General features: G+C 37.4%; 1 protein-coding gene across 12 annotated transcripts in view; it reads right to left on the bottom strand.

Moving 5' to 3' along the window:
• sox5 (SRY-box transcription factor 5) overlaps window positions 1–23,335 on the bottom strand; it is a 244,954-nt gene that overhangs the window by 166,582 nt on the left and 55,037 nt on the right. For all 12 annotated transcript variants that reach the window (XM_083527975.1, XM_083527961.1, XM_083527977.1 and 9 more), the window contains one exon: window positions 6,893–6,958. The gene's annotated coding sequence lies outside the window, so the exon portion shown is untranslated. The remainder of the gene's footprint in view (window positions 1–6,892; window positions 6,959–23,335) is intronic.

Genomic DNA, 23,335 nt, shown 5'->3' with positions numbered 1-23,335 from the left:
GGACACACTATTTATGTTTTTAACATCAAAAATGGACACCAGACAATACACAAAATGTTGTTGAGCCTCTTGTGTGTGTCAGGGCAGCAGGGACATAAATGTTTCATCTTTACCATCCTCAGAGGACAAGTGAGTGTCAAGTGAGGGACAGTAGTGCATCAGGGCCTTATTTTTAAGTGAAAGACAATGGACTCTCCCACTAATGTCCTGTGACAGCTGAACCATCGAAAGAGTTGAGAAAGCCTGACCTGGCATCTGTGAGGAGGACGCGGTGCACACTGGCACCTGCATTTCATCACACTAACTTTCACACACACACACATACACACAGTCATCTATAATTCACCCCAGTGGCCTGTAGGACGTCTCTCCCCTGGGGGCCGCTAACCGCAGGGATGGGCAGATTAAAATTTTAAAAGCACATGACAAAATGGAACAGGATAAATAAATAAACTAAAATGGCCTCTGGATGCGCAGTCAGCATGTATCTATTGACACATACACACACACACACACACACACACACACACACACACACACACACACACACACACACACACACACACACACACACACACACACCCCAGCTCTTATTTTTATTAAGCTAGACGGGTGCCATGTACCTGACCGTCAATGCAACGTCCATGCAATCTTCTGAAAATGTCTGCTTCAAACTCTTGTTACACAATATTATTAGAACGTTAGCAAAACAGCGTTTCTAGGGACCCCAAAAAACTAGGTAAAGGTTTCTACATGTAGAAACGTTGCAAAAATATTGGAGGAAAATGTATTGTTAAAAAAAAATTATATTTATAATTGTTGCACTGTAACAGAAAATGTTTCGGTGTGTGAACAGGTGTGCTTTTTATTTGATTTTTTTGCAACTTGAGCACATATACAACTGCACCTTTCATGTTACCTACTGTACCTTTAAATTGACCTACATTTCTTTTAACTTTACCAACTGAACCTTTAATTCCACCTACTTTTTTACCTGTTGTATCTTTACTCCTACCTACTTTAATGTTAATTTTGACCTGTTTTACTTTTAATTTTACCTGTTGTACCTTTAATTCTACCTACTTTGCTTTTAAATGTACCTGTTTTACTTCTATTCTACCTATTGTACCTTTAATTATATCTACTTTACATTACATTTACCAAAGTTTACCAAGTTTACCTTTAATTTTACCTGCTTTACTTTTAATAAGAAAAGATAAGAAAAGATAAGATATGAATAGATGTACCTATATTAGATGTACCTTTATACATCCCACAGTATGGAGATTTCTGTGTTATAGCAGCAAAGAAAAAAAAAACAAATATGGAAAAAAAGACGTAGTAAAAGTATATACATTACAGTGTATAAATACAAAAGAAAAGGAGGTAGTATTAAACATAAGTAATACTGCACGGTTTTAAATTAGTCTTATTTTACATTTATTGTTTATGTTATAATTGTAGCTATTGTACCTGTAATTCTACCTACTTTCCTTTTAAATGTACCTACTTTACTTTTCATTTCACCATATTGTCCCTTTAACTCAACCGAATGTCCCTTTCTCTCTATATTGTACCTTATTGTACATAGATTTTACCGAATGTACCTTTAATTCTACTCAATTCTACCTTAATTCAATTGATGTGAAAGACTCATATCATTTAGAGTATGTGACAGGTCTAAGTGTTTCTACGAGTGTGTACATGCTGCAGGAATGGTGTAGGAATGCTTAAAAACCTTGTAAACGGAATACATAACGGCTGGGACAGAACGTCCTAGTTTGTCTCCAGACATTTTGTCCATGATTGATCCCAAAGCCTGTTACCATGGTACAGCAATAATGACATACTGTCGACATCTTTTTCAGCTTTTTATGAGAAAATATGTGTCTACATAAGTTAGGACTGTGTGTGTGTGTGTGTGTGTGTGTGTGTGTGTGTGTGTGTGTGTGTGTGTGTGTGTGTGTGTGTGTGTGTGTGTGTGTGTGTGTGTGTGTGTGTGTGTGTGTGTCTATTAGAGCACAGATGACCTTGACTGGGTAAAGCCCATGTGTCAGGGAATACTGATGCCATAAGACAACAGAACCCCTGTGCTGGTAGAGAACTTTCCCATGATGCTCCTGCCTTGGCTCTAAAGTTAGTACAAGCCTAATGGGAGGTCATTCATTCTCAAGTCTCCGTAAAATGGCATCTCAGTAAAGAAATGTAACAGTTAAACCTGATCAACTCGGGAGAAAAGAGAGAGAAACAGAGAGAGATGGAGAGAAATACCGAGAGAAAGTGAAACAGAGAGGCCAAGAGAAAAAAAACTGAAAAAATGAGAGAAATGCAGAAAAAAAGTGTATGTGCTCCTGCTTTCTTTTAACTGTCTCTATTCTTTGCTCCACAAGCTTTTGTGTGTGTGTGTGTGTGTGTGTGTGTGTGTGTGTGTGTGTGTGTGTGTGTGTGTGTCCATGTGCGAGCGTGCATCTATAATTACGCGTGTCCTCGCTATCTGCACCTCTCTCCTTCAGCTCATTGGCAGACTGGCTGAGCTCAAACTGTTCAGCTGTGCCTGTTCCAAACCCAATAATTACAGCTTGTCAGAAAGAATTAATTTTCTCATTTCTCACAAAGATGTGTAAAAATTACCATGTTATTATACACCGGCACTCTCCGGAGGCACGCACCAAATTTAATTTAGATTTCTTCCTGCACATTAAATTAAATCCATAAATAAGAGTTTAGGCATCAGCGGGGAAGCATATGTTCGTTAGGCCGAACAGGCTGCCTGGCCTCGTGCTAATGTCTATTGTAATGTTTTAATAGCTCACGCCTTCTAAGCACCAATAAATTCACGAGATCATGAGGGCCGGAGAGTCTCTGTGCTCCTGCTGCTGCTGCTGATGCTTCTGCTGCTGCTTCTGCTGCTGCTTCTGGAGGAAAACACAGAATTCTCTCCTGCTCTTTAACACGTTGCTTTCGCACTATCAATAATAATTCTACATACTGTAACTTCAATTCTCCCTACTGTACCATTAATTCTACATTCTGTTCCTTCAACTCTACATATTGTACTAATAACTCTACCTATTGTACCTTTAATTCTCCATACTGTACCATTAATTCTCCATACTGTACCATTAATTCTACATTCTGTTCCTTCAACTCTACATATTGTACTAACTCTACCTATTGTACCTTTAATTCTACATTTTGTACCTTTAATTCTACATATTGCAACTTTAAATCTCCCTATTGTTCCTTTAATTCTACATTCATACCTTTAATTCTACATATTGTACTAACTCTACCTATTGTACCTTTAATTCTACATTTTGTACCTTTAATTCTACATATTGTACTAATAACCCTACCTATTGAACCTTTAATTCTACATTCTGTACATTTAATTCTACATATTGCAACTTTAAACTTCCTACTGTACCTCTAATTCTACATTATGTACCTTTAATTCTACATAAAGTTCCAATAACCCTACCTATTGTACCTCTAATTCTACATTCTGTACCTTTAATTATACATATTGCAACTTCAAATCTCCCTACTGTACCTTTAATTCTACATTCTGTACCTTTAATTCCACATCCTGTACTTTTAATTCTACATTCTGTACCCTAAATTATACATATTTCAACTGTAAATCTCCCTACTGTACCTTTAATTCTACATATTGTCACTAAAATTTTAGATTCTGTACCATTAATTCTACACATTGTACCTTTAATTCTTTATATTATAAATTTAATTCCACATATTCTACGTTTAAATCTACATACCATAGCATAAATTCAACATACTGTACCTTTAATTCTACATCCTCTACCTTTAATTCTACATATTGTAACTTTAATTTGACATATTGCACCATGAACTCTACCTACTGTTACTTTAATTCTACATATTGCTACTTAAATTCTACATTCCGTACCATTAATGCTTCATATTGTCCCTTTACTTCTACATATTATAACTATAATTCTATATACTTTAACTTTGATTCTTAATGTTGTACTTTTAATACTACATATTGTACCATTAACTCTATTTACTGTACATTTGATTCTACCTATTGTACCACTGATTCTACCTACTGTACCTTTAATTCTACTTATTGTAACTTATAATTCGAAATATTTTCCCATTAACTCGTCCCACTGCACCTTTAATTCTACCCACTGTGCCTTTGATTCTACCTACTGATGGAGACTCCTTCCATAAATATTACAAAAACATCACCATATCAACCATGGACAACAGATGACAGTTAAGCATTGCTATAAAGCTTTCATATGCAGGTGTGCTACTGCATACTGTTAATCAGCACCTTGTTCTGACCAATCAGGTTCCTCCACAGAAGTGAACACTGCTCTACACCTCAGTGGCTGTTTGTTATTAATGCATTCATTATAACACACTACAGTAAATGCAGGGTTGATGAAGTTAATATTGCTTTTTTCTTCTGAGGCTGAGAACTGATCCAGAGTTGTAAGAAAAAGTTACTACACCCTTTGGAATTACACCGATTACTACACTAATTACTCATAAAAACCGTGTTATTTTCAAAAGTGATTACAAATGTTGAACTAAACTCCAGCATTCTTTTAATGTTCTAATTAACAGATCTGAATGTTCTAATAACATTCAAATGAACATATTTTAACGTTTTAATAGCGTTCTAATCAACATAAGTGAACGTTCTAATACTGTTCCTATTAACATAAATAAACATTCTAATAACGTTCTAATTAAAAGAACTACACACTCTAATAGTGTTCTAATGAACAGAATTGAACAATCAAGTAATGTTCTAGTAAACAGAACCGAACGTTCTAACAATGTTCTAATTAACATAAATGAACGTTCTAATAATGTTCTAATTAAAAGAACTAAACATTCTAAGTGTTCTAATGAACAGAAGTGAACATTCTAATAGTGTTCTAATGAACAAAAATAAACATTCTAGTATTGTTCTAGTGAACAGAAACAAACGCTTTAATAACGTTCTAATTAACAGAACTCTGTTTTCTAATAATGTTCAAACTAGAAAACTGAACATTCTACTAACATTCTAATTAACAAAGCCGGATTTTCTCATAACGCTCTAATAAACAAAATGTAACCCTCTGATAACGTTCTCTTTAACAGAACATAACAATCTAATAACCTAATCAAGAAAACTGACAAATAATGTTTTATTTAACTATAGCAAAGTCACTAGTAAACTAAACCAAACATTAACCCACTTCATTTTTTTATTTCACTTCATGTGGAGTTAGACATTGAACCTCATTAATGTGTTTAGTGTTTAAAGGCTCTGGCATGGAGAAGCTGGTGTTGGATCTGTGATGATTGCAAATGTTTATCTATTTTATGAGTTGCTCAGTAGCTCCTGGTTCCATAATCTCAAATGACTGTATAAGACTGAAGAAAGAACATTACTTATAATCTTACACTCTAGCGCTCATGTTAGTTCTCACTCTCCAGTGTTTTGTATTGTTTAAGGACTATAATCACACTCTTGATGTCACCCAAATGAGGATGGGGTCTTCTTTTGAGTCTGGTTTCTTCATTATAACATCTAAGTGAGTATTTTCTTGCCACAGTCACCATGGCTGCTCATCAGGTATAAATACACATCATTTACCTCAACTGTTAAATTCTGTAAAGCTGCTTTGTCTGTTGTAAAAAGCGCTATAAAAATAAACTTGACTTGACTTGATTAACACCAATAACGTTCTAATTATCAGACACAAATATAGATTGAAGATAACTGAGGTCACATACTTGGCAACAATGATGGAACTATAATGAATAAACACTTGGTGTCAAAAAGATGAGGATGGGTTCCTCTGAAGGTTTTTTCTTGTCACTGTCTGTACTCATCAGGGACAAATTTAGGGACTTATTTCTGATGCTGAAATTTATATTTGTGATCTATTTATTTCAGTAAAGCTGCTTAACTGAAGTCAATTCAAGTCAAGTCAAGTCAAGAAGCTTTTATTGTCTTTTCAACCCTATATAGCTGACGCAGTACACAGTGAAATGAGACAAAGTTCCTCCAGAACCCTGGTGCTCCATCAAACAACATAAAGCTACATAATAGAAAATACAGAGTTAAGGACTAGTAAGTGTCCTCGCCACAAAAAGTGCATCGTGTACCACCTGGGGGTAAACAGCGCAAGACAGGACAGTGCAAAAGACAACACAAAAGAGTGTAGGACAAATACACAATACACAAAATAGCACCGCCAGTAAACCTACTGTGTATTATACAGTACAGTGTGCAGAGAGAACTGAGTACAGGAGTGTACTTTGTAATTAACAAAATGTAAACAAAAGGTTTTGGGCAAAACAGCAATAGCAGCAGTCAAAAAGATGTGCAAAAACAGCATGTAAACAGCATGTAAACAGTTTGTAATAATGAAGTAATTATTTGTAATTATTTGTGACCTTTGTTAAAGGTGTTATACAGATTGAATTAAACCGCTCTAATAACGTTTTCATTAACAGAGTCAAACATTCAAATAATGTTCTAATGAAGCTGAATGCTCTAATAATGTTTTATTAATAGAACTAAAACTGCTTGAGACACTTTATATGTTGCTAATTTATTTTCCTACTTCCACAATGACCTAATAATTATTGAATACTTTCTCATAAATGAACACCTCAGTGTGGTTTTATTTCTGATGGTGAATGGATGGCCGTGAGTGGATTAGAGGGTCTCAGATTAAAATCTTACACACAGCACCTACAGGATGACCTGAGAAGTTGATCATTTTAGACATGTTTTTGATCTTCAGGACGTGTGAGGAGCAAAGAAAGTCTTCGAATCAGCTATAAAATCAGTCTGGGCATAATGGGAATGTCTCCTGAGATAAATACTCACCAGTGAACTTGTTCCTGTGTCTGTGAGGTGCAGTCTGTAGATCGTTTTGGATTTAATTCAATTCAACTGCAGAAAGGCAAGAAAAAGAAGAAAGTACATGTTAAAGAAGGTGTTACGTCTTGAGGAACGTTTTTCTTAGCGGAATTGTGTGAATTTATTTCCGTTCATCTCGAGGTGATCTCTTGGCCCAAACTCGGCCATGCGGATGTTTCTTGAGATGCTTTTATTTAGTTGTTTGTTATAAACAACTTCAACCTCTGCCTCTCCTCCTCCCACAGCTTATCAGTGTAACTGTAGATCACATTGTACTTAATGTGTCACGTGCTGAAGCCAACTGTTACTCTCGCTAATAGACCTGAACATTTTAATAACTTTAATAGAACAAACATTCTCAGAAACCTGAACAATCTAACAACGTTCTAACAGAACAATCTAATAACATCGTAACAGAACTGAACAATCTAATAACATTCTGACATTTTCTAATAGAACTGAACAGAACTGAACTGAACAGAATCAAACATTCAAATAAAACTGAAAGTTCTAATAACGTTCTAGCAGAACCAAACATTTTATTAGAACTGAAAATTCTGATATTGTTATAACAGAACCAAATGTTCTAAAAGAACTGAACAATCTAATAACATAGTAACAGAACTGAATGTTCTGATAACATCATAACAGAACTAAACATTTAAATACAACTGAAAGTTCTAATAACATTCTGACATTTTCTAATAGAACTGATCAGAACTAAACTGAACTAAACCAAACATTTTAATAAAACTGAAAGTTCTAATAACGTTCTAACAGAACCAAACATTTTATTAGAACTGAACATTCTGATAATGTTATAACAGAACCAAATGTTCTAATAGACCTGGACGTTGTAATAACATTCTAAGTCACACAACTGAAAGTTCTAGTAATAATCTAAAATAAACTGAACTTTGTAATAACATTTTAGTTACATAACCAAATCTGATCATCTAACAGAACCAAACGTTCTAATAACATTATAACAGAACCAAACATTATAAAAAAAAAAAAAAAAAAACATTTTCTAATAGAACTGAAGATTCTGATTACATTACAACAGAACAAACTATTTTAATGGAACTGAACATTATAATAATGTTATAACAGAAGTGAACTTAATAGCATTCTAATTAACAAAACATTGGTTTTAACATCTATGAATGTTTTAAAAGAACCAAACATTCTAAAAGAACTGAAATAGTTTTAATAGATAAATAAATAGAAATAGAATACTCTCTCTCTCTCTCTCTCTCTCTCTCTCTCTCTCTCTCTCTCTCTCTCTCTCTCTCTCTCTCTCTCTCTCTCTCTCTCTCTTTATGTTACTTGGAGTTTTGGGTGATTCAACTTGCATCTTTCATTACACGTTTTAAAAATTTTTGCACATCCTGTGTCATACACGAAAAGTGTGTGTGTGTGTGTGTGTGTGTGTGTGTGTGTGTGTGTGTGTGTGTGTGTGTGTGTTCATGCTACACGGTGTAGTTAGCAATATAAAAAAAATGTAAATAAAATGAAAGAGCACATTACGATAGTTAGCATTTACGATAGTTAGCATTTACGATAGTTAGCATTTACAATAGTTAGCACTAATTAGCTTTTGCTAACTGGTTATGTTCTTGTTCTCTGCTAATGAAACTAGCAGGATTCTAGTCAAACTCTAGCTAAATGTTAATAATGTAGATTTACAGAGTTCTGAGTCATGTGTTAATGACATACGATAAATAGTGCTAGTCAGAGATGTGGTTGTAAACAAGTTATTGCTTGACACATAAATATATATATATATATATATATATATATATATATATATATATATATATATATATTTATATTTATTTATTTATTTATTTATTTTATTTTATTTTTTTACTTTGGGAAACTTCAGCAAGGTGATACAATTTTATGATTTTTCTACAAGTCTCATTTGAGATGAAGAGTTGAGATGAGTTTTCATATGAGATGAGAAAGAAAGAAAGAAAGAAAGAAAGAAAGAAAGAAAGAAAGAAAGAAAGAAAGAAAGAAAGAAAGAAAGAAAGAAAGAAAGAAAGGAGGAGTGATTAGATAGATAGATAGATAGATAGATAGATAGATAGATAGATAGATAGATAGATAGACAGACAGACAGACAGACAGACAGACAGACAGACAGACAGACAGACAGACAGATAGATAGATAGATAGATAGATAGATAGATATATAGATGGTCAGTCAGTCAGACAGACAGACAGACAGACAGACAGACAGACAGACAGACAGACAGACAGACAGACAGACAGATAGATAGATAGATAGATAGATAGATAGATAGATAGATAGATAGATAGATAGATGGTCAGTCAGTCAGACAGACAGACAGACAGACAGACAGACAGACAGACAGACAGACAGACAGACAGACAGACAGACAGACAGACAGACAGACAGACAGATATATAGAACTTTTCCACATCGCTCAGCACTGCATGTTGATGAGAGGTTTTTCCCCCTGAGCAGCACCACTGTACACACACGTCTGATGTTCTCGGGTCAGCATGGAGACGTTCGGACCACCCGCGTGTCTGATGTATTATACGCACAGAATGAAGGCGCTCAGGAAATGTCTACACAACTGTCTTTAGGTGAAATGGGGTTTTTTTAGCGCACAGGGCGCAATTGAAGTCCGACTATGAAACGTCTGTGTGCGATGAGATGCAAATGATAAAGTGTTCGTGTGTGTGTGTGAATATATCAATGCTTCTCACAGAGTTTTTTATGTCAGAATGTGTGTGTGTGTTTTTGCAAGCCAAGACGCTCTCTTAAAGTATGGTCTTATTACCCCCAGGGAGTCCATAAATACAGTCCGAGTGCTACTCCTGATTGAAATCTGCTTTTGTTTGCCAGCATTCAGAGTCATGCCTTTTCTCTCTGCGTCTCCGAAAAGCACGGCGACTGAAAGACGGAGCTCGGCTCCCCGGGTTTCAATGCAGCCCATAGTCTTCCTGTCCGGCTCATTCAGTGAGGAGTCGAGGCCTGACACCTCCGCAACAATACGCCTCACCAGATACAAGAAGCGCCCACCTTTTCCTTCGGCACCTCGCCGACTTGTTTGTCCGAAAACAGACCGGGTTTCCAAAAAAAAAACCCTGAAATAAAAAAAAAAAGAAACATCTGCTTTATTCCGTATTTTCTTTTCTTCTTGCCTCCATCACACACTGGGCATTGTGCGCTGACGAGGTAATGCGAGTGCGTAATGGCGGACGAGGAGGCCGCAAGTAAAAGCATTAACGGTGAAGAAGAGTGCGCTTTTGTTTCCTCAGCCCCGGTTACATAAAGCAGCCCGGGAGAAAGGAGTCATTGTGGAGGATAGAGAGAGGAAAATGGGGCCTGTGGCTCGTTTCTTTTCTTTTCTTTCTTTTTTTTGTTTGTAGGATGGACAGATAAAATGAAAGAAAGAAAGAAAGAAAGAAAGAAAGAAAGAAAGAAAGAAAGAAAGAAAGAAAGAAAGAAAGAAAGAAAGAAAGAAAGAAAGAAAGAAAGGGGGAGACTAACGTCTTATTTGGTGAGTGTAAGTGTGTGTGTGTGTGTGTGTGTGTGTGTGTGTGTGTGTGTGTGTGTGTGTGTGTGTATGTGTGTGTGTGTGTGATGTGTGTATGGCGTGTGTGTAATTGTGTGTCTATGTGCGTTACTGCATGTGTGTGTGAATGTACAGTATGTGGTGTGTGTGTGTGTGTGTGTGTGTGTGTGTGTGTGTGTGTGTGTGTGTGTGTGTGTGTGTGTGTGTGTGTGTGTTTCTGCATGCATGTGTGTGTGAATGTATATGTGTAAGTGTGTGTATGTGCGATTACATGTGTGCATTAGTGTGCATGTGTGTGTGTGAATGTATGTGGTGTGTGTGTGATATGTGTAAGTGTTTTTATGTGTGTTACTGGATGTGTGCGTTTGTGTGTGTGTGAGAATGTATGTGGTGTATGTATGTGGTGTGTGTATGTATGTATGCGTTTGTGTGCATGTGAATGTTTATAGTGTGTGTATGTGGTGTATGTATGTATTGTGTGTGTTTCTGCATGTATGCGTTTGTGTGCATGTGAATGTTTATGGTGTGTGTATGTGGTTCATGTAAGTGTGTGTGTGTGTGTGTGTGTGTGTGTGTGTGTGTGTGTGTGTGTGTGTGTGTGTGTGTGTGTGTATCTGCATTACTGCAAGTGTGTGAATGTATGTGGTGTGTGTGTGTGTGTGTGTGTGTGTGTGTGTGTGTGTGTGTGTGTGTGTGTGTGTGTGTGTGTGTGTGTGTGTGTGTATGTAGTATGTGTGTGAGTCTGTGTTTGTGTGTGCATTTGAATGTGCGTTTGTGTCTATGTGATCTGTGTGTGTGTGTGTGTGTGTGTGTGTGTGTGTGTGTGTGTGTGTGTGTGTGTGTGTGTGTGTGTGTGAGAGAGAGAGAGAGAGAGAGAGAGAGAGAGAGAGAGAGAGAGAGAGAGAGAGAGAGAGAGAGAGCGAGACAGCAAAGATGCATCACAACACAAAGCGATTAACCCATTTTTATCTCTTATCTTCTCTAATGGCCTTGTGTACGCTTAATTCCAACCATCTGCACTCTCTACACACACACACACACACACACACACACACACACACACGCACACACTCGTATGAGGCGGACGGACTGACAAACATCCATACACACACATACACACACACACACACACACACACACACACACACACACACACACACACACACACACACACACACACACAGATTGATTAAGGACAAAGAGACACACACACATTCCTATATTAGAACTGAAACATCACATGCTTTGCTTGTGGACACACACACACACACACACACACACACACACACACACACACACACACACACACACACACAGGCTCATGGCTCTGTCGAAGTCCGTGTCCTGTTTTAACCCTACTGGAATCAAACTTATCATATGATTTTTATAATAATTCTCTTTGTACAGTTCTTCATACGTTTGTGTGCTGCCTTTTTATATCCTTTACTTTAATCATTTTTTCATTTAAAAGAAAACATTATATTAAGGGTAGGATTATTATTTCCTACAATATAATTATAAAAGAAAAACACTTTAAAATGTCATTTATATAATTCTATGTCTAAAATGTCTATTTTATTTTATTTTAATATGTGCTACAGGACATTAAAAATAATATATATATATATATATATATATATATATATATATATATATATATATATATATATATATATATATATATATATATATATATATATATAAAACAAAAACATTACAACATACATTAAATAGTAATATAGTAAGTAAGTAGTTAAGAATAAGATGAAGAAATTATGTTATAATAATAATATTATTTATATATATATAATATATATTATATTATTATTATGAGACGCAAGATTCGATTTACCAGCAAAAGTATTGGGACACCTGATTTTCCAGCCATATTTGATTTCTTCTCAAACTGTTTCCACAAAATTAAAGGCACACCATTGTATAGAATGTCTTAGGTTGCTGAAACATGGCATTTTTTCCTTTACTTAACTAGAAGACCTAAACCTGTTCCACCATGACAGTGCCCCTGTGCACAAATTCAACTCCATGAACATATGCTCCACATAGAACAGCGTGGAAGATCTCCTGCTATAGGGCTCTGACTCTCAACCCTAAAAAAAAAAAAAACTGACTGCACCCCAGGCCTCCTCGCCTACAGCAGTACCTGACTAACACCCTTGTAGATGAATGAGCACAAATTTCCACAAAATGTAGTGGAACATCTTCTCAGAAGAGTGGAGGTTACTATAACTGCAACTGGGACTGAATGTGGAATAGGATGTTCAAAAAGTAGCACATAGCATTCTTATGGTCAGGTGTTCCCGGTGTTTCAGGACTCATCACTGCTCGAATACTAAAATGTAGAATTGCAAGTTTAAAAAGAAAGCTGTACATTGTAAAACAGAAAATCACAAAGTGCTGGCATTGGAGACTCCTTTTAGAGAAATCTGAGGGCTCTTTTTGTATAACATTGATGAAGCATCTCCTTTATATCTCCATTACTATAATATCTGCTACTAAAGAAATGAATTCAAATAAAGAAGTAACGAAATACAAATACTTTGTTACTGTACTTAAGTAGATTTTTCCGGTATCAGTATTTTACTTCACTATTTATTTTTCGAACAACTTTTTACTTTCACTCATTACATTTTTTACACAAATATCTGTACTTTCTACTTCGTACAATTTTAAACCAGACTCGTTACTTTAAAAAAAATCTATCTAAGGTACATTTAGAACAGATAAAAATATGTGATTAATAGTTAACGCATGACAATCATGAGATTAATTGCGATAAAATCCTTAATATTAATATGACGTGAGGTCCAGTTACCAGCGTGACACTAAAACCTGTAGTAGTAATGGCTCATTTTTACTTAAGTACATGTCAGAGCCCAAACTTCTTTACTTTCACTTGAGTTAGCTTGAGTCAGAACTTCAACTTTTACCTGAGTATTTTAAAACACGAGTATTTCTGCTTATGTGAAGGATGTGTGTACTTTTGCGATCTATGCTGTGAAAATGATGTATTCATATCAACCATATTCGTCTATATCCTTTGATGAGCCACGATTGCTAATGTTGTTGTTTCTAATTACCATGCTAGCACTGAGATCATGCTAATTGGTGTTTGGCACCTTTTCATGTGCGGCTTTAGGTTTTTTATTGACGATCTGAGGAGGTGGAGGAGGTGAAGAACGGATCGAGAAGAAGGGTGGAGTATTTCGGTCATTGCGCTGTTTATTTAAAACGGTTAGCGACAGATGGGAATCCTGCAGTGTGAGGCGGATGATGATGGCCGCCGCTGCCGTTTATGAGAAGTGCATTAATGATATTGAGATAAATGGCATGAGTCAAGCAGCGAGTGAGAGATCTGTATATATGCAGAGAGAGAGAGAGAGAGAGAGAGAGAGAGAGAGAGAGAGAGAGAGAGAGAGAGAGAGAGAGAGAGAGAGAGAGAGAAGGTATACAAAAGATGCAGAGTGGGGGAAAGAGAGAGAAAGAAAGGAGAAGAGAGAGATAAAGGAAGATTGAGAGGGAGAAAGAAAGAGTGAGAGTGGTGATAAGAGAAAAGAGAGACTGAGAGAGATTGAGAAATGGAAAGTTGAAAGAGATGGAAAGAGAGAAAAAAGGAGGAGATAGACATAAAGGAAGAGAGAGTGAAAGAAAGAGATCGGGGAGACAGAAAAGGAGAGACTGTGCGAGAGATACTTAGAGAGAAATTTAGAAAAAAGATGGAATGTTTGATAGATGGAGAGAGAGAGAGAGTGAGAGAGAGAGAGAGAGAGAGAGAGAGAGAGAGAGAGAGAGAGAGAGAGAGAGAGAGAGAGAGAGAGAGAGAGAGAAGAAATTGTGAGAGACTTGTGATGGAGATTCTCTGGTTCTGTCTGATGACAGTCAGAACTCACTCAAGGGTCATTGACTGTCTTGCATTATTACACACACACACACACACACACACACACACACACACACACACACACACACACACACACACACACACACACACACACACAGCCTCCATATCGTTACCACAAACACCATAATTAAACATCTCCCAAACAAAGCACACACTCTGTAATTACGCTGCAACAGCGACACACCACACCAGGGGGAGGTGACTGAAACACGGCCCTCTGGACCACTGTGTGTGTGTGTATGTGTGTGTGTGTGTGTGTGTGTGTGTGTGTGTGTGTGTGTGTGTGTGTGTGTGTGTGTGTGTGCGTGTGTCGATTGTGTGTGTCTAACAAACCACACAGCTAATAGAGTCATTCACACCGAATCCCTCTGCGGTGTTTGACAGAAGGCTCACGTCGATCAGGACCTGAACCTCTGTGCGTGTGTGTGTGTGTGTGTGTGTGTGTGTGTGTGTGTGTGTGTGTGTGTGTGTGTGTGTGTGTGTGTTTGTTAAGCAATTTCCCTACAATTACATAAATATAAAAAGCATATTTTATTATTAATATAGAACAAAGAATCGAAAGAAAATGAAAATAAGTATTTTTTTATCCTTTTTATATTTACATTAAATATTACAAACACAAATACTGCAACAGACTTCAGTTCCTGTTCTCACAACCAGCTCAAACTGTGGGTGTGGGTCTCAATCTCGCTATGTGTTGAGTCCCTATACACTACACTACACCAGGACACTAATGACTCCTTCTCCGGTCACATGACCACGTACTGAAAACATCACCACTGCTATTTATCAACACCGGGCATGATGGAGCTCCTTACTTCCTCTTCAGTCACTGGAGAAACCCAAACATATCAAACATCCAATATTTCTACATGGTACATGGCTATGGTACTTAAACCAGGATCATAGATACAGAGACAGACGGACGGACGGACGGACGGACGGACGGACGGACGGACGGACGGACGGACGGACGGACAGACAGACAGACAGACAGACAGACAGACAGACAGACAGACAGACAGACAGACAGACAGACAGACAGACAGACAGATAGATAGATAGATAGATAGATAGATAGATAGATAGATAGATAGATAGAGCTTCATTCCACATGGTATGATTTAGGTTAGCATCCTAACACATTAAATTTATTCCAGCTGATGCGAGAACAGGAATCTAAAACCTCTGTGCCCAGTGAAGCTCCCTGTATTAGATAATGGTATGGAAAAAGCAAGTTTTACTGCTGTTCCTATTAAAGTGGACATTGTGATGCATTTCTCAAGGACGTGTGGATGCAGCCTGAGCTCACAAAGACCTATTTATTTATTAAATAAATAACTACAATCTTTTATGACAGAATGACAGAAAAAAAAGGTGATATAAATGGCAGTGAATAGATACAGCTCATGGACTGCCAGAGAACAAAGCACAGTGCGTATGAGTAAGCTGTAACATTTTCTAATAAAATTATTAAATAAATATATAGGAGTGCATAAATTATATATATGATTTATAATCCAAAAAGACAGACCACTTTACTGTCCTCACTTATATCACAGAGCAGTGGATTCTGCCTTCTGATTGGTCACTGATTCATTTCTTTCTTTTTTAAATTTTTTTTTATTTTTTACTTTTTAGAGGAAACACACACACACACACACACACACACACACACACACACACACACACACACACAAAATATAAACTATGAAATAAAAATAATAATAAATACAAAAAATATATTCTAATATTACTACTACTACAGCTAAAAGCATACGTAACATGTCTTGTATCAGTTTCTTCTCTTCTGTAGTTTAATTATTTCCCTGGTGGATAATCACCTTTCCCCTTTCCTTATCTCACTCACTATACAATCTCGTACACTGTTAATTAAATAGCAATTAATGACCTCCTCCTGCTCCCCTTATCAGCCTAACGAGTCGCTCTCAGCTCATCAACGATGCTAATACTCGGACCAATTCCTTATCTAAAAGGTAATGGCTACAGGCTAACGACAAACATCGACTCATTAATGACCCTCTTTTGACATGAACAATGTAGGATCAGTCCACACTGGCAATCTCTGGGTTACAACGTCATACAACGTCAGCCTGGACTACATTTTTCAAACTGGACTTAGCGCAGGTGCTGAACGGTTTGGAATCTACTGAAAATGTGTATGGAACAGTTCAATATCTGGGAATTGATTCTTATGTCAAAGATGACACAGTAATGTGTAATATACACAATGCTGCACTACGACACCAGTTAATTCACATTACATTACCCTTAAAACTTGGCCAATGCAGTTAATTCAGAAAAAACTCAGAGCTGTGTTGTAGTAAGAATGTGTGGCTCAGCAGTACTTTCTGGCCAGTACTCAGTTTAGTATTTCAAACAGACTGTTTGTCAAGCGCTTTTACCCGAAGAGAACGACAATTGATGTCATGCCTGGCCAACGTAGGCTTTTAAGTGAAGCAGTGTTTTTCAAAATCTAAACCAAATTAGAGAAGATGGAATAAAACTTAAAGTACTCCTATCTGTTGTCTCAGTAGAAGAGTCCCATAACCTCCACAGGGTTTTCCCTATTCAAATTATTATACATTTGTATACATCCGTATATACACACACACACACACACACACACACACACACACACACACACACACACAAACACACACACACACACATATATATATATATACAATTGAACCTTGGGACTTGTGCAACTTTTCATTTGGAACCAGACTAAATGTAAGTTTGTGAGTTTGCGGTAATAAATTACATAATGTTTGAAAAACTATTTTATTATTTTATTATTCATACAAAGTAGTAAATAAAACATTTATGACAAGTAATTCAACATTTTTGTTGAATTTACAGTACATGTAGAATTCCCTCTAGAAAAAGAACCCATCAGAAGGAGAGTCAAAACCTCACCATTTTTTGTTAATCACGAGGGGGCATAGAGTGTAACCCCTGAGAGTATCGATCTTGCACTGCACTGTATATATATATGTATATACGTACCTCTGTTTTTAAGTCACGGTTCAGTTTAAGTTTGGTACAGTGAGAGGGAAGAAAACCAATACATAAACTTGCATTTGTGAACATCAACAGTTTACATTTATAAAACAATTTAAAATAAAATGCCTGCTTGGTTAAATTATGCCAAGGAATGGCAACAATTTCACACTTGCACACAGTAGCCACAGATGCTAACTTTAGTTCCTTTTTTTTATTCATACCTCTGGCATTGTTGCGTATGTTTTCAAGTTTAGTAATTATTTTGAAAAATGCGCTCGAAGAGCAAAGCGGAGACTAAACAAACTTGGGATCGGCCACTTGATACGTTTGTAAGGGAACTCAGATTTTAACTATGTTATAGTTGAATGTATTGGATTGAATGGAATGCATTCAGTACACATGTGCACTGAACTAAAACAGAAACAGCTGTGTAGGAGGCTTACAACTGGCTAGTACACTGCTACTAATATAAGGTTGTGGTAGTTATACTGCATCAGCAAGGTCTCTTCCAGTCAAACATTTTAAAGCATACCAGGGTTTTAAGATGTGCCAATGTTGGGACTGTAGACGCAGTGATCAGCTAAGAAAACTTAATGCAGTGGATGAAAGACACAAATGCTGACTTTCCTACAACATGGGACGATGTCCAGCAGTGTCATCAGCAGGTTAAAAACAAGAGGGATATAGATACACCCCTTAAAACTCTGGAAAGGTCTGGACAGAAATGGTTTAAATGATTAAACTATGCACAAAAAACATAACAATTGGGGTGCAGAAAAATCCCAAAGCCTAAAAGCCAATGTCGTTAAAAACTTTCTTCAGCATAGAGAAGAACAAAAAGTCGTGGAAATAATACTTTGGACCCCACAGAGCCCTGATCTCAACATCATCAAGTCTGTCTGGGATTACATGATGGATTTGAGGCAGCCTACATTCACAGAAGATCTGTGTTGTAGATCCCTCAAAAAGAGTAAGAAGACTTGATGCTATTTTGCAGGTAAAATGTGGTCCCACCAATTATTGATTTGATTTGGATCACTCTTCTGTTCATTTATTTTTCATTTTGTTAAATGGTAAACGTCTAACACTTTTAGATTTGAAAGCATTCTATAAAGCCGTCTATTTTTTTCATACGTCCATCCCACTGACAGAAAAAAAAGGAAAATATTAAATAAACTTGATACGCTCATTTGATGTCACAGAGAATTACAGAGTGTTTACACAAGCATCACTGGATAAGGGACAGTTTGGCTGGAAAATGCAAAAATGCCAGAAAACGAGAGAAAAAATACATTTCCTGAACCCAGAAATAAGTCCCACCGTGACCTCATGGTGTGTTCAGGTGAGATATAATGAACACAGATGAACACAGATGAACGATGGCAGCTGTAATGAAGACAAACGATGAGCGCAGGTATGACTGGGAGCTCAGACATGACAGCACTGACTCAGAGTGTGTGAAGGAGTTCGGTGTGTGTGTGTGTGTGTGTGTGTGTGTGTGTGTGTGTGTGTGTGTGTGTGTGTGTGTGTGTGCGCGTGTGTGTGTGTGTGCGCGCGTGTGTGTGTGTGTGTGTGTGTGTGTGATGACTGATTTCAATCTGCTAAATCTGACAGAATCAATCTGCTTCCCCACCGCAGGGAGAGCTCGGATTAATTACACACACACACACACACACACACACACACACACACACACACACACACACACACACACACACACACACACTCAGAGAAAGGGTAACACGAGAAATTGCTGCATACTAGCAGTACACACACCTGGCACCAGGTGAGGGTTAGTGTGTAATCATGTCATCTAATATATATAACACACTCTCTCTCTCTCTCTCTCTCTCTCTCTCTCTCTCTCTCTCTCTCTCTCTCTCTCTCTCTCTCTCTCACACACACACACACACACACACACACACACACACACACACACACACACACACACACACACACACACACACACAGTATTCTATAATTATACACTATATGGACAATGTTTGACAGCTGCATTTTAAAAACATTCCATATCACATAAAGTTCACATTTGCTGTTAATATTCTTTTCAGACGGTGTTCCATTTTGATGTGTGTATGATGATAATAATTAATATAATATTATTATTAATATTACTGATAATATTATTATTAATATTATTTATAACAGGTATACAGTGCATCCGGAAAGTATTCACAGCGCTTCACTTTTTCCACATTTTGTTATATTACAGCCTTATTACAAAATGTATTAAATTGATTATTTTCCTCAAAATTCTACAAACAATACCCCATAATGACAACGTGAAATAAGTTTGTTTGAAATCTTTGCAAAATTTATTTATTTGCATTTCTCTGTGGAGAGAGGAGAACCTTCCATAAGAACAACCATCTGTGCAGCACTCCACCAATCAGGGCTGTATGATAGAGTGGCCAGACGGAAACCACTCCTCTGTTAACGGCACATGACAGCCCACCTGGAGTTTGCCAAAAGGCACCTGAAGGACTCTCAGACCATGAGAAACAGAAATTGAACTCTTTGGCCTGAATGCCAAGCGTCATGTCTGGAGGAAACCAGGCACCATTTATTATCTGGCCAATACGATTCCTACAGTGAAACATGGTGGTGGAAGTATAATGCTGTGGGGATTTTTTTCAACACCAGGAACTGGGAGACTAGTCAGAATTAGATGAATGCAGCAATGTACCTAGACATCCTTGATGAAACCCTGCTCCAGAGCACTCTGGACCTCAAACCTGGGTGACAACCCTAAACGCACAGCCAAAATAACAAAGAAGTGGCTACTGGAAGAATTTCTTTGAGTAGCCTAGCCAGAACCCAGACTTGAACTCGATTGAACAACTTTGGAAAGATCTGAAAACGGCTGTGCACCGAAGTTCCCCATCCAACCTGATGGAGCTTCAGTAGTTCTGCAAAGAAGAATTGGAGAAACTGCCCAAACATTGGTGTGCCTAGCGTGTAGCATCATACTTAAAAAAAGATTTGAGGGTGTAATTGGTTCCAACGTTGCTTAAACACAGTATTGAACAAAGACTGTGAATACATATGTTTATTATTAAAAAAAAAAAAAAACCTGTTCAAGCATGACAATGCTCCTGTGCACAAAACCAGCTCCATGAAGATATGCTTTGGATGGGTTGAAGTGGAAGATCTCTTGCTAAAGAGCTCCAACCCTTTTGAACACTTTTGGGATAAACCGGAACACTGATTGCACCCCAGGCCTCCCCACCTACATCAGTACATCACCTGCTTTTACTAACACACTTGTTGGGTTCCCTTTTGAGTCTTGGTTCCTCTTAAGTTTTCTTTCTCATGCCATGTGCCATGCCAGGGATTTTTTCCTTACCATAGTTGCCACATGCTTGCTCATTAGAGACAAACTTACAATTCTAAGAAACAAATTTATAAGTTTTTTATAACCCCTTTATCTCTGTAAAGCTGCTTAGAGACGATTCCAAAATGATAAAAGTGCGCCGCAAATACAAATGAATTGAATTGTTGCTGAATCAGCACAAATCTCCATAAAATCTAGTGGAACATCTTCCCAGAAGATTCTCCCAGGGTATTCTCAGTGGTGGACACAAAGGAAGTAAATGTAAGCTGTTACTGTACTTAAGTAGCTTTTTCACATATCTGTACATTTAGGAAGACTTTTGCTTTAACTTCACTACATTTCAAAGTCAAATATCTGAATTTTTACTCAACTACATTTTGTGAAATCAGTCATTTCTTTTTATTAATGAGGATTAAAACTTAACCGGTCAAGCACACAGCAAGTCACCAATCAGGGTTGAGCGCACACTTTGTTTAGCACTTGTTTTGATGGCCGCTTGGTGGTATTTACTTATCACCAACATACAGTTTAGCATCAGTTCAACATCAAGCAGAACATTTTGAGAGGAATTTAGATTTTTTTTGATAATTTTAATAGATATCAATTAGTGTTCGACTCATTAATATCATTCTATTAACATATTGGTTTTAAGAGTCACATTAAAATCTTTTTACAGAAACTGAGTTGATAAAGTAAAGAGTCTTGTGACAAAAATGATAATAGGAACATTATAGCCATAATAAATCACAGTACTTTGGATACTTAAGTACATTTGAAGGCAGATTCTTTTGTACATTTACTCAAGTGAAAGTGTAAAGGGACACTTTTACTTTTACTGGAGTCATTTTCTACCTTCTGTATCTCCACTTTAACTCAAGGACATGGTTTGTGCACCCCTGGTTTTATAACAGATGTTCAAAAAACACATACCAATCATATGGTCAGGGCAAACTTTTGTCTAGATGAAGTGAATAATAGCTACCTGCTAGTAAGATAGCTTGTTGCTTTGTTTCTTAAATTAGCAAATGTATTTAGCATGCAGGTCTGTTATTACGATGCATTTTGAAGTCTTGTGTTCACTATGAATGACATTCAAAGCTACTAAAATGAAAATCAATAGAAAAGAAGGTCAAATCAGCACATTGTGAGGTACTGGAAAGTTTTGTTTCAATCCTTGTTTTTTTCCATTTTGTTTATTACATACGAACTGTACGTGTGTCAACCCTGTCACCCGTTACTTTGCTCATGGGGGAAGAAAATTGTACTCAAAACATCATCTATGTAATAATCAGAATCCGAAGAGCACTTTAATATCGCTGTTTTGTTTGTTTAGCAGCAAGATACATTTTAGTGCTGTTTTCTGAAACATGTCTGATTTAGCCTATGCTTATCTATGTGTGTGGTTTTGTGTGTGTGTGTGTGTGTGTGTGTGTGTGTGTGTGTGTGTGTGTGTGTGTGTGTGTGTGTGTGTGTGTGTGTGTTTGTGTGTAGTGTGTGGAGGCCTGAAGAAGACCCTGTTATTTCACAGGAAGGACACAGTGTGTCAGAGTGCATTAGGCGTGACAGGCGGCGCGGGAGACGTGGCGTAATGAGCCGGGGCAGGGACGCCTCACTCCCGACCGCCGCCACTCAATTACCCAGCAGGCTTTTAGTGCCAGCGCACAGCACTACAGCTAAATTACCCAGGAGCCCCTGCTCCACTTAGAGCCTGGACGCTGCCGCCGCTGGAACTGGTGGCTCTGTGACTTTCCGCGCACACACACACACACATGCACTCACCACTCAAAGGGTAATAAGGTCGTTTGAATGCCTGCACCATTACACTAATACCACTCAAATATACAAGTACAGATAGAGAGAGAGAGAGAAAGAGACCTAAACAGAAGGACAGACCTGAAGACACAGACATGAAGAGACAGAGAGACCGAGACAGAAAGAGTGTGAGAGAGAAAGAGACAGAAATTGTGGTTCTTCCCCAAACTGTTACCACAAAGTCGGAGGCACACAATTGCATAGGAGTCTTTAAATCTTCCCCAAAACTGTTCCAGCATGACAATGCCCCTGTACAAAAAGTCCCCTCTATGAAGATCTGTTTTTCATTGAGAGTTGGAGTGGAAGATCTCCTGCTATAGCGCTCTCACCTCAACCCTACTGAACACCTTTGAGATTAAATGGATCCTGTAAACAGATTTCAAATAAACAAGGAGACGCGAAAGAGAACAAGGAGAGGCAATATTATACTCCAGGAGGAAGAATAGGAGCCACAAGATATTTGTTGGCTTGAGTTTACATTCACATTACATTTACATTTTTCCCATTTGGAAGACGCTCTTACAGTTGGTGATGCTGGGATTTAAACTTGCGTTCTTCCAGAATCAGAAGTTCTTAACCTTAATAAATTGGCCTGCACCACAGGCGTCCTCACCATACCTACATCAGTACTTCACTTTACTAATGCCTTTGTGGCTGAATTAATCTCCACAAATCTCCACATTAAACGCACTCCAAAATCTAGTGGAACATCTTCACAAGAGAGTGAAGGTTATACT

This window comes from Silurus aristotelis, assembly GCF_946808225.1.
Source record: "Silurus aristotelis genome assembly, chromosome: 24".
Lineage (NCBI taxonomy): Eukaryota > Metazoa > Chordata > Actinopteri > Siluriformes > Siluridae > Silurus > Silurus aristotelis.
Note: the sequence above shows the minus strand (reverse complement) of the source record. Positions and strands in the feature narration are given on the sequence as shown.